A 12,370-nucleotide genomic window follows, 5' to 3' on the forward strand; every position below is an offset into this window, starting at 1 on the left:
ATCTATTATATGTCATTGTGCAAATGGTGATGAGAAATAGAATGAATCTTTGTTTATTCCGCAGTATTGATCTTCCCTGATCCATATATTTTATGTAAATACTGTGTGGCTCCATAAATTCTCTTATGTGAGCATTTCCGATTAAATTAATCATAGGTTCTCTTGCGGTTAATTTAATTGAGGTTTTTGTTGGAAAAATGGCATTGAGTTGGCCACTCAAGCCTGTTTCCATAGTGAATGGAAATTGGGAAACTAAACAAGGAGGTTTAATTTGAGTAAAACAAGGTTAGAGATGGTTGTTGTTCACAAGGTTTGCAACCTTACCGAACAGGTGCAAACAAGAGCAGTTATTTTAACTGAACATCATCCCACGGTCAAGAACAAATTCATCCTTACCGTCGCGTTGTTTCAAACAAAATATAAACCCAATTCGTTCTTCCATTTGAACACAGAAGAATAAAGCATAATATTACAGAGAAAACTAGAAATTGCATTTTTTTTTTCGAGAGTTGCTACTACATTGGTTGCATTCGTTAGTTTGAAGATATCCTAGTGCTGGTTATCTTCAAAGGCACTTTTGAATCTTGGTAAGCATTCATCCACTTCTCATATTAGCACCTTGGTATGGGATGCAAAGTTTTAAGGAAAGAGGATTTTCTCGCCTCAGTGCACCCTGGTTTGATTTGGTTTATTGTTTACATCGTTGGGTTGTTGTCAATTTTACTTAGAATCAATCTCTACTTGTTTGATTTCTGTTTTATGAATTCTTTGTAGTGAAGGTTGTAAAACTTTGAATCTGTACACCAACTGTTTGATTATTTTCCTAATAGAAATACTGTTGGTTTTGTGAGATACAATTGTTGTTGTTGTTGTGATTTCCCATTCAGTAATTGTATTCCAACAATTTTTGGATACAAATTCATATTCTTATGTGATTTGTTAGTGTCCAAAGAAATCCTTATTTTCTTGTGAAAGTAAGGTCGCTCTTGTTGTTCTTTCGGGAATGACATTTTATGCGGGAGAGTTCTTAATTGAACTTGTGTTTTATTGCCAAATCTTTGTGGGGAGTGCGGCTGTGGAATATTATAGGGGTTATCTTGTATCTTTATAAACTCCTTGATGAATGCATTTTGTTAGAGCATAGCTCGGTTGAACCCACCAAGCGTTGGTATGTCAAGTTTGGTTGTCATATTTTAGTGAATCAAAACTCATGTTAAGAGTCGCTTGATTATGAACTAGAGTCAACTTCGTATAGGTTAGCTTGAAAGTATTAGGATATGAGACATTACAAGTATTGCGAAGTCTTGAAGATATGAAGAAGCAAGGAGCTACAACGACAACAATCATCCTTCCACTTGAGGTTAGTGATATTTGACTTGAATTGTTTCATTCCCTAACTATCTTTCAAGTCGTGCATATTGAAAACAAAACTGCGAAGCATGATTGAACTCTAGATAGACATAGTATTAAGGAATATAATACGAGGTTTATTGCTTAACCATTAAACTTTGTAGATAAGACATCGTCGTAATCATTTGAATGCTATTGTGATTATGTATGGGTATGAGGTGAGGATTTCATCCTAGGGAACAATGTTTTACATGTGTTCTAAGGAAGTAAGTTCATAAACTTGTTCGTGAACCGAAAAGGAAATTGCCAGGCGTTATTGGTTTTTTTATTCATTGCATATCTTATGAACAACCAATATGTGTGATTGAGTATAACCGTTCACGACTTGTTGTGTTCTTGGTAGAACTATTCACAAAGGCCTGACTTGTGTATTGGTATGACTTTTATTAGTGAAACCGATCTTAAGTAATCACCTGAGATGGTATGATCGGGTTTGTGATTTTATGAATGACCAAATATGGGAAAGGGGAACCTATCCTAGTAAGAGGTGTAGTACATCACAAAGGGGAACCGATCCTTGTATGAGGTGCAACAAGGTTTATAGCAGAAAAGGGAACCGATCCTATGAACATGTGCAACACGTTTTTAAGCAAAGGGGAACCGATCCTATGGACATGTGAAACACATATAAGTTATATACCATATATATGTGAGGAACTGATCCTAGTACCTAGTCAACCGAATTTTGGAAAGCTGGTGAGACTATGCACAATACTCACATGGAGGGTAGAACCGAAACTTGTTTTGGTAGAACCGTTGAACCCATGATTGTGATTGAATGTTATTTGATCAATCACATAGTTCTTGAAAGTTAGATGAACCAATTCTAAACTTGTTTGGAAGTGTGGAAAATCGATTTCAAGGTTGTAAGTGTGAAAGAGAAATTACAAAGTAAGGATGTCGACATACTTTGAACACGTGCTATGAATGTTTATTATTTATTTTTTCAAAGTTATTTCTTAATTGCCAAGGGAAGAGAATCCCAGGATCGAAACATAAATAAGTTAAGAATCTTTTAATTAAGGTATTTAACTTCATTTTGTAGGGAAATAAGAATTAGTAATGTGCATTTACTAATTAGAGATTTTTCGAGAGATTTCGATCATTATTTTTGGACAGAGCATTTCCAGGAATTATGAAAACCGAATTTGTGATTTAATGAATATATTGAGAATATTTTCGGTTTTGGAAATTCCTTGGAGTCCAAACTTCCTTGTCTATAAATACTTGAAGTTTGCCTTTCTAGCAAACTAATCCTTCGTAACAACAAGCTTCCTCTTTGTTGTGTTATTACTGGTGTAGCCGCTTATTCGGAGAGGAGAGTAACCTAATTATGCGAAAACTCTTACGACCGCTCAGTTTAAAGTCTTCTTTGGGATTGAGAAGCTCTAGCGTGTACCGTTGGTGGGAAACTAGATAATTGCGGTTTATCTTTTGTTTTCATTGATTCGATGGGAAAACAGTGGTTGAACTTTGATTGCACCTGGTTTGTTTATGCTTGAGAATCTTCTCCTCTGATATAAGATTCACTCAAACTAGTTCAGAGTTTCGACAGGGATCTTTAGACTGTTGTTAGTTCTAAAGACGATCTTGTGATAATCCATTGTTAACAGACTCCGTTCTGTGCATGATTGATCACAAGAGATTGTGTGCAGGTTATTATTGAAGATCTAAGAAGATTTGAAGACGAAGAAGATATTGAAGATTTCTGATTTGTGGGTTCATAATATTTGGTGTGCTCAATACTTGTTTCCGTAAAAGAGGATCCACTTAATAATCGGTTTATCCTTGTGATAGATTGGATTGATTAATTGAGTAGATCGGCATCAACACAATTCTTCGGATTAATAGTGGTGTTGGCTTAATCTTAAACGATTACTTCGGTAATTGAATATAAGATAAATCTAAGAACCAGATGAAGGAGTTTATGTTAAGATAAACAGAAGAGTCTTTGTCCGACTCATATCACTTGGTTGAATAGAGTTGATACCAAACAGATTTGTTGTTCCTTTACTGTTTGGAATACGAACCAAAGGAATTGTTCCAAGTACGTGACTAAGGTCGGAGGCGTGGAAATACAGACGGAACTAGGTGAACTATAGGTTTAGTTGCTTGGTCTCAACTATACGAAGTTAGGTGTAATTTAGTGTAGCGGATTAATCTTGAGAGTATTCAATTCTGGACAAGGTCCCGGGGTTTTTCTGCATTTGCGGTTCCTCGTTAACAAAATCTTGCTGTGTCATTTACTTTATATTTCCGCATATAATTGTTTTATTATAATTAAAGTAAATTACACAAACGTTAATTCCTATTTACTTGATAAGTGAATCCTATTGTGTTTGGTTAAGTCCGAACCTTTTTATCAAGTAACATACTTCGTTGTTGTATTGTCTCGATATCGTATCCATAGACGATCACACGAAGTGTGAACCGATTAGTTGTATTGCCTCGACTCAGTCCATAGACAATCACTTTCGGAGAAAGGACTTATAGGTAGGAAATTTTTTATCTTGAGGTATATTTGGGTGCCCTCGCCTTTTCACATTTAGTTCCGACTATACGATTGCATCTAAAAAGTTGATATGTACTTTCTTTTGGTCATGAAGTGTCTCTATGGAAATTTCATTAGGATCCCACTAGTTTTCGTACCTTTCCCAATTTTATTGACAAAACGGGGGAGAATTAATGTGTAGTTCACACTACAAATACATATGGTTTTCAGATCATTATGTAAGGGGGGGTATTTTTCATGTGAGATGAAGTATTGACTAGGGGGATTGATACATATCACCATAGTATTATTGTCGAAGTTGTGATACAATTGAACTTTGATATTGTGTAATAATACTATGACAATGTGTAACAATGATTGAGAGCTTTTGTTTTCTCATTGTGACAAAAAAGGAGGAGAAATATATGTAGTAAACAAGTGATTTGTAATCACTAAGGAAAAGAAAATTGTGCTTAAACGTTATATCTAACAAAAGAGTAAAGCATTGACTAAGGGGGAGAAACATATCATATGATGATTGTAGTTATTTGGAATACAAATGTGAAATAACAAAGATGTGTGGATTTGAAAATCTACCTAGCTTACCTTTAGGGGGAGTATTAGCTTTGTTATTTAAATGTTAACAGCGGCATTTATGGATTGAATATATGCAGGTTATTGTGTTGTTGAAACTTGGAATCAAGCGTATGTATAATGAATTTATTTTTGTTTATCCATATGATTGTAAGAGTTTTGTCACTAAGATTGACAAAGAGGGAGATTATTAGAGCATAACTCGGTTGAACCCACCAAGCGTTGGTATGTCAAGTTTGGTTGTCATATTTTAGTGAATCAATTAAAGAGTCGCTTGATTATATACTAGAGACAACTTCGTATAGGTTAGACTAGAAAGATTAGGATTATGAGACATACAAGTATTACTCGAAGACTTGAAGAATGTGAAGAAGTAAAAATCTACATCGAAGACATCATCATTCCTCTTGAGGTTAGTGAAAAAGTGGGGGTACAACAACCACACCCAATATTTCGCTTAGGAATCTGTATGGACAAACTCCAATACACTTTCTAGAGAATCAACTAGACAGTCAGACTCAATCTAGATAAAAAGTATATCAAAGAGTTTATAACTCAATCTCTCGATTTGATATATACTCATGCAAATAGAAATCTGCGAGTCTTTATCAAATACTAGAGTAACTTGGATGGTACCAAAGACCAATATCCAAGTGTCAATCAATTTAAATCAACAACCAAAAGGTCGGATATTCTAATTGATTGAACAACGCACAACCCGTGTGTTATTTCAATTATATAACAAAATATAATGCGGAAAAGAAACAACACAGACACCAAAATTTTGTTAACGAGGAAACCGCAAATGCAGGAAACCCCGGGACCTAGTCCAGTTTGAACACACACTGTATTAAGCCGCTACAGACAGTAGCCTACTCCAAGTTAACTTCGGTCTGGACTGTAGTTGAACCCCAGTTAATCTCACACTAATCCAAAGTACAATTATGCTCCTACGTCTCTGATCCCAGCAGATGCTACGTACAATTAAGTCACAAAAAATGGTACTTGATCGATTCGTGAAGCCAGGACTCATTATGACAATTCTTCAATTAAAACCTGATATTATAGTACTTCCGCGTACATTTATGATGAAAGGATATATTCTTTTAAATTAATGTATGTATGTCGAATTTATCTTACCGAATTCATATCTAAAAAACAAATAATACATGTACGTATGCAGTTCCGAACTACTACTGAATCTTGACTTGTTGACTGGAATTTTGACCTAATCTGAATCATACGAATCCGTATAATACGCGTACATATGCCGTCCCGAACTTCTTACTATATACCCCGAATAGCGAATTAGGCTCCTAATAATTTGGAATCTTTAATCGGACTCAGGCAGTCGATCATTTTTGTTTCATGATATTTTTACAAGCTTAACACATGTAAAGTGTACAAATGGTTAATAAATGCATATCATATGTATATATAATTTGGAAACAAAGTCAGGGGGATTTCACTGAATATCTCCCCAAGATGGTCAAGGTCCAGCTGAAACAAGACCGAGATCCGAAATCCACTACAGTGTTTGAGAGTGGTTTTCATGGTGTAACAGTCCTAGGGCAATATTGTAATACGCAATGTCGACAAGCAGAACGTTTTGAGTTGATCTAAAAGAGTAAACAACGTTAAATTGTTAAAAGGTGCATACTGCAGTGCACTGCTCTTACTATTTTTGGAGGCAACTCTATAGAGTCGTCAAATTCAAACTTTTCTATACAGTATGAGATTTAGTCAATAGATTGAAATATATGAAGTTCAATGCAGGGAATAAAATCATCAAACCTTCAAAAGACCGTTGAATCTCTATTACGAGCTTCATCAACATTAAACCATCTGAAACAAATCCATTGTCGTCTTCTCTATCTAGGTCATCATCAAGATCAGTTTCTTGTTACTACTATAATCAAGCTTCTTTCACAGAAATTCAAAGATATAAGGTATTGTCTCTCTATATTTCACCAAACCCGTAATCCAAACACATTCTTATTCAATGCCATGATTCAAGCTTTATCTCAAACCCCGGGTTTCGAAATCAAAGCCCTTTCGGTTTACACCCTTCAGTTGTGTAGTGAACCAAATGATTCTTATAGGAGACCTAATTGTTTCACAATTCCTTCAGTTCTGAAGGCATGTGTTTCTGCCTTCTCTTCTGTTAAACCCATACAAGAAATCCATGCCCAGCTTTTGAAATTGGGTACTTATTCTGATGCCTATGTTGGAAGTACATTGCTTGATTCTTATTCCAAGTGCAATGGAATTGAATTTGCTCAACGAGTGTTTGAAGAAATGCCGGAGAGGAATGTTGTTTCTTGGAATTCTATGATTTCAGCGTTTGCTAAAGGTGGAGATGTTAATTCCGCAAAGAGATTATTTGAAGAAATGCCTGAGAGGAATTTGGTTTCTTGGACTAGTTTGATCTCAGGTTATGCTCAGAATGGTTATTTTTCTGAGACTTTGGCTACATTTGAGAACATGGGTAAGGCAGGGGTGAAGCCAAATGAGATTACTTTAGTTAGTGTTATATCAGCTTGTGCTAATTTGGGTGCACTTGAATTTGGAAGAAAAATCCATTCTTTTATGGAGAACAACCATTACAATTTCGATTTATTTGTTGCGAGTTCCCTTGTCGATATGTATTGCAAATGCGGTGTGGTTCAAGATGCTCTTATATTATATAAGAAAATGCAACTTAAAAATGTGGTGACGTGCAGTTCGATGATTGTTGGGTTGGCCTTGAACGGGAGGCCAATGGAGGCAATTGGGATCTTTGAAGAAATGAGATTCCACTGTATGATTCCGAACGATATTACATTCATTGGTGTTTTATGTGCTTGTTGTCATGCGGGTTTGGTGGAGAAAGGAAAATTTTATTTCAGCTGTATGACTAAAGAGTACTCTCTAGTTCCTAAACTCCAACACTATGCATGTATTATTGATCTCCTCGGCCGAGCTGGTCAACTCGATCAAGCTTACCAGTTCATCAATGAAATGCCGATCAAGCCAGATGCTATTGTGTGGGGAGCTTTACTTGGTGCTTGTCGGATCCATAAAAACAATAAACTTGGTATATTTGCAGCTCAAAGGATTCTAGAACTTGATCCTGAACACTCAGGGGGATTAGTGTTTCTATCTAATGCATATGCCAGGGTGGGAGATTGGAATGGCTTGAAGAAGGTTAGGCGGATAATGAAAACACTGGGGATGAAGAAAGTACCTGGTAAAAGTTGGATAGAACTAAGTAATGTTGTTCATCAATTCTTTGCAGGAGATAAATCCCATCCACAAGATGACAATATATATGCAAATTGAACGAATTGGCCAAGTTTATAGACGTTCAGGGGTATCAGCCTAATGTAGATTCAGTATCGTCTAGCATAGAATTATAGAAAAGAAAAAAAAATCACTGAAAGCTCACAGTGAGAAACTTACAGTTGCCTTTGGTTTGATCAGCTCTCTTGAAGGGTCTGTCATTAAAATTGTGGAAAGTCTAAAGGTTTGTAATGACTGCCGTTCTGCTATAAAGCTCATTTCCAAAATTGTTAACAGAGAGATGGTATTAAGACATAGCAGCACCATTTTCACAAAGGGTGTGCTCTTGCCAAGATTGCTGGTGATGTCAAAGGAGCAAACAAGCACCGTGACATATATTTTGCTTGTAGAAGTTGTATGCACACGGCACACTAACCTACACAGACCAAACACCGATTGTACCATTTTGCAGGGAGCAGTTCTGTTTTGCAACATTGACCAGTGCAAATAATTTACAGGAAACCTTGCCGATTAATCAGAGAGGATTGATGTGTAATCGGAAAGGGTAGTATCTATATAGTACAATCTGGCTAGAGTACTACACATAAGATGTAGTACTCTAGTCATCGTGAAGATTTTGAGACGGCTGCACCGCATCCTGAAGCTACTATTCCAATCCCCAATCCCAACCCCTGAGTCAGGCACAGTTGACTCGAGATCATTTTTGTGGCTGTGTAGGTTTGCATAAAGCTGCTTCAGAGGTAGTTGCCAGAGGATAACTTCCTAGGTTGTGGGACTACAATTTGAACAACAATGACCCTCTCTTTGCTGAAATCTAAGGTATTTTGCTGGCTATACAACTAGCAAGGAGATATGGTTATAGGCAGATTGTAAGAAAAGGAGATTCAAACAGATAATACAAATTCTGAAAGGTGATAGTCTCCATCCCACTGGAGAATCAGCAGATTGGCTGATGATATGCTTATACTAGGTACAAACATGGATGTTATTAATACCACTAAGAAAATGTTGAATGAGAACTTTGACATGAAAGACTTAGGCCCCGCTGATGTCATATTAGGGATGAAGATTAGAAAAACTTCTAATGGCTATAATCTGAGTCAGTCTCATTATGTTGAATCCATACTTAAGAAATATAATCAGTTTGACTGTAAACCTGTTTGCACTCCATATGATTCTTCTTGCAAACTCATGAAGAATAAGGGTGTAGGTGTTAACCAACTTGAATACTCGAGAGTCATAGGAAGTCTTATGTATTTGATGAATTGTACGAGACCAGACATTGCTTATGCTGTGAGTAGGTTAAGCAGGTATACTTGTAATCCAGGGCATAAACATTGGGATGCACTTAATAGAGTGCTAAAGTACTTGAAGTACACAATGACCTTTTGTTTGAATTACGAAGGGTATCCGGCCGTCCTTGAGGGATTTTGCGATGCGAACTGGATAGCAGACTCAGAGGAGTCTAAGTCTACGAGTGGATATGTATTCACTCTAGCAGGTGCGTCTGTATCTTGGAAGAGTTCCAAACAGACATGTATAGCTCGCTCAACTATGGAGTCAGAGTTTATTGCGTTAGATAAAGCAGGATAGGAGGCCGAATGGCTAAGAAACTTTTTAGAAGATATTCCTCTCTGGCATAGGCCTGTGCCAGCTATATCTGTACATTGTGACAACAAATCTGCAATAGGTAGAGTTAAGAATAGCTTCTACAATGGAAAGTCTATACATATGCGTAGAAGACATGATTCTTTGAAATTACTAATCTCCACAGGCGTTATTTCCATAGATTGGACAAGGTTCAAGGAGAATATCGCGGACCCTTTGACGAAAGGTTTGCCCAAGGAGATAGTTAGTAAAGCATCGAAGGGGATGGGGCTTAGGCTCAAATAATTAAACTTGCCATTAAGAATACTCAACCTTGCTGACTGGAGATTCCAATAACAAGGTTTCGAATGAGACAACTAATTTATGGTGGGTAAAGGTAAACACTATCAGAGAATTTCATTCTCTGTCCCTTCCATATGGTGTTGATGTGATATTGTGACTGCATGTGGAGGATGACTTTTAATTAAGTCTTAATGAGTTTTATAGTTTCAATTTAAGATTGAAGTGGGGTGTAGCAGTAAACACTCTTGATGGAACTCACCTATCTGAATGAGGAAGTGGGTCGCTTCCAATGAGAATGGAGCCGATTCTCTAAAGCATTTTGAGAAACAGGATATGTCCAGGGCCAAAATGGACAAAACGGCACAAACTTAGCAAAAATTGGAAGATATCATGCATGGATGTTATTAGAATTACACCAAACGCTAGCAGTTCAAGACATAGTTCACTGTCTAGCTAGTAGTTCCGGTAACTTCTCTCTAAGCAAGGTTCAAGACCTCATGGATACCTTTGCGTAAATGGTTATATCGGGCAGTCTTATCCTGAAAAATACATGTTTCGACCCATGCCCATGCGCGTGTACCAAGCACCAAGTCCGTGTCTACTTGAAATTATTTTTTGCAAGTTTTTAACTTGATAATAAATTTATTTAAGAGTTTTATTTATGGAAAAATTCCTTTTTTCTGGTTAATTGTTTTACAAGAAACAAAACTCGTTTTATAAGAAAAAACCTAAACCTAACTTGATTTGCAAGTTAATTTTCCTATAAATACAACTCGAAAATCTCTTTTCAAAACACACAAGCAGCGACCATCTCTAGGTCTACTTTTCTTCATCTTCTTGCTTTTATTTTCGTGCGGCGTTTTACTTCCATCCCCGTTGCTGAGTTTAAGAGTGGGTAACTTGTATTGTGCTAATACAAGTTATATCGGGCAGTCTTATCCTGGACACATCTTCGCACGTTGGGGTTTAGCATTACTTTAGAGTATTGCTAAAATACAAGTTATATCGGGCAGTCGTATCCTGAAAAATACATGTTTCGACACTTGCCCATGCGCGTGTACCAAGCATCAAGTCCGTGTCTACTTGAAATTCTTTTTTGCAAGTTTTTAACTTGATAAATAATTTATTTAAGAGTTTTATTTATGGAAAAATTCCTTTTTTTTGGTTAATAGTTTTACAAGAAAAAAAACTCGTTTTATAAGAAAAAACATAAACCTAACTTGATTTGCAAGTTAATTTTCCTATAAATACAACTCGAAAATCTCTTTTCAAAACACACAAGCAACGACCATCTCTAGGTCTACTTTTCTTCATCTTCTTGCTTTTATTTTCGTGCGGTGTTTTACTTCCATCCCCATTGCTGAGTTTAAGAGTCGGTAACTTGTATAGTGCTAATACAAGTTATATCGGACAGTCTTATCCTGGACACATCTTTGCACGTTGGGGTTTAGCATTACTTTAGAGTATTGATAAAATACAAGTTATATCGGGCAGTCTTATCCTGAAAAATACATGTTTCGACCCATACCCATGCGCGTGTACCAAGCACCAAGTCCGTGTCTACTTGAAATTATTTTTTGCAAGTTTTTAACTTGATAAATAATTTATTTAAGAGTTTTATTTATGGAAAAATTCCTTTTTTGTGGTTAATTGTTTTACAAGAAACAAAACTCGTTTTATAAGAAAAAACCTAAACCTAACTTGATTTGCAAGTTAATTTTCCTATAAATACAACTCGAAAATCTCTTTTCAAAACACACAAGCAGCGACCATCTCTAGGTCTACTTTTCTTCATCTTCTTGCTTTTATTTTCGTGCGGCGTTTTACTTCCATCCCCGTTGCTGAGTTTAAGAGTGGGTAACTTGTATTGTGCTAATACAAGTTATATCGGGCAGTCTTATCCTGGACACATCTTCGCACGTTGGGGTTTAGCATTACTTTAGAGTATTGCTAAAATACAAGTTATATCGGGCAGTCGTATCCTGAAAAATACATGTTTCGACACTTGCCCATGCGCGTGTACCAAGCATCAAGTCCGTGTCTACTTGAAATTCTTTTTTGCAAGTTTTTAACTTGATAAATAATTTATTTAAGAGTTTTATTTATGGAAAAATTCCTTTTTTTTGGTTTAATTGTTTTACAAGAAAAAAACTCGTTTTATAAGAAAAACCTAAACCTAACTTGATTTGCAAGTTAATTTTCCTATAAATACAACTCGAAAATCTCTTTTCAAAACACACAAGCAACGACCATCTCTAGGTCTACTTTTCTTCATCTTCTTGCTTTTATTTTCGTGCGGTTTTACTTCCATCCCCGTTGCTGAGTTTAAGAGTGGGTAACTTGTATTGTGCTAATACAAGTTATATCGGGCAGTCTTATCCTGGACACATCTTCGCACGTTGGGGTTTAGCATTACTTTAGAGTATACTAAAATACAAGTTATATCGGGCAGTCTTATCCTGAAAAATACATGTTTCGACCCATGCATGCGCGTGTACCAAGCACCAAGTCCGTGTCTACTTGAAATTATTTTTTGCAAGTTTTTAACTTGATAAATAATTTATTTAAGAGTTTTATTTATGGAAAAATTCCTTTTTTCTGGTTAATTGTTTTACAAGAAACAAAACTCGTTTTATAAGAAAAAACCTAAACCTAACTTGATTTGCAAGTTAATTTTCCTATAAATACAACTCTAAAATCTCT

At 36.1% G+C, this 12,370-nt stretch overlaps 1 pseudogene; it reads left to right on the forward strand.

Annotated features, from left to right (window-relative positions):
• The first annotated feature begins 6,169 nt into the window (after window positions 1–6,169).
• Window positions 6,170–8,121, forward strand: LOC113314367 (annotated as a pseudogene).
• The last annotated feature ends 4,249 nt before the right edge of the window (window positions 8,122–12,370 follow it).

This window comes from Papaver somniferum, chromosome 9 (assembly GCF_003573695.1).
Source record: "Papaver somniferum cultivar HN1 chromosome 9, ASM357369v1, whole genome shotgun sequence".
Classification (NCBI taxonomy): domain Eukaryota; kingdom Viridiplantae; phylum Streptophyta; class Magnoliopsida; order Ranunculales; family Papaveraceae; genus Papaver; species Papaver somniferum.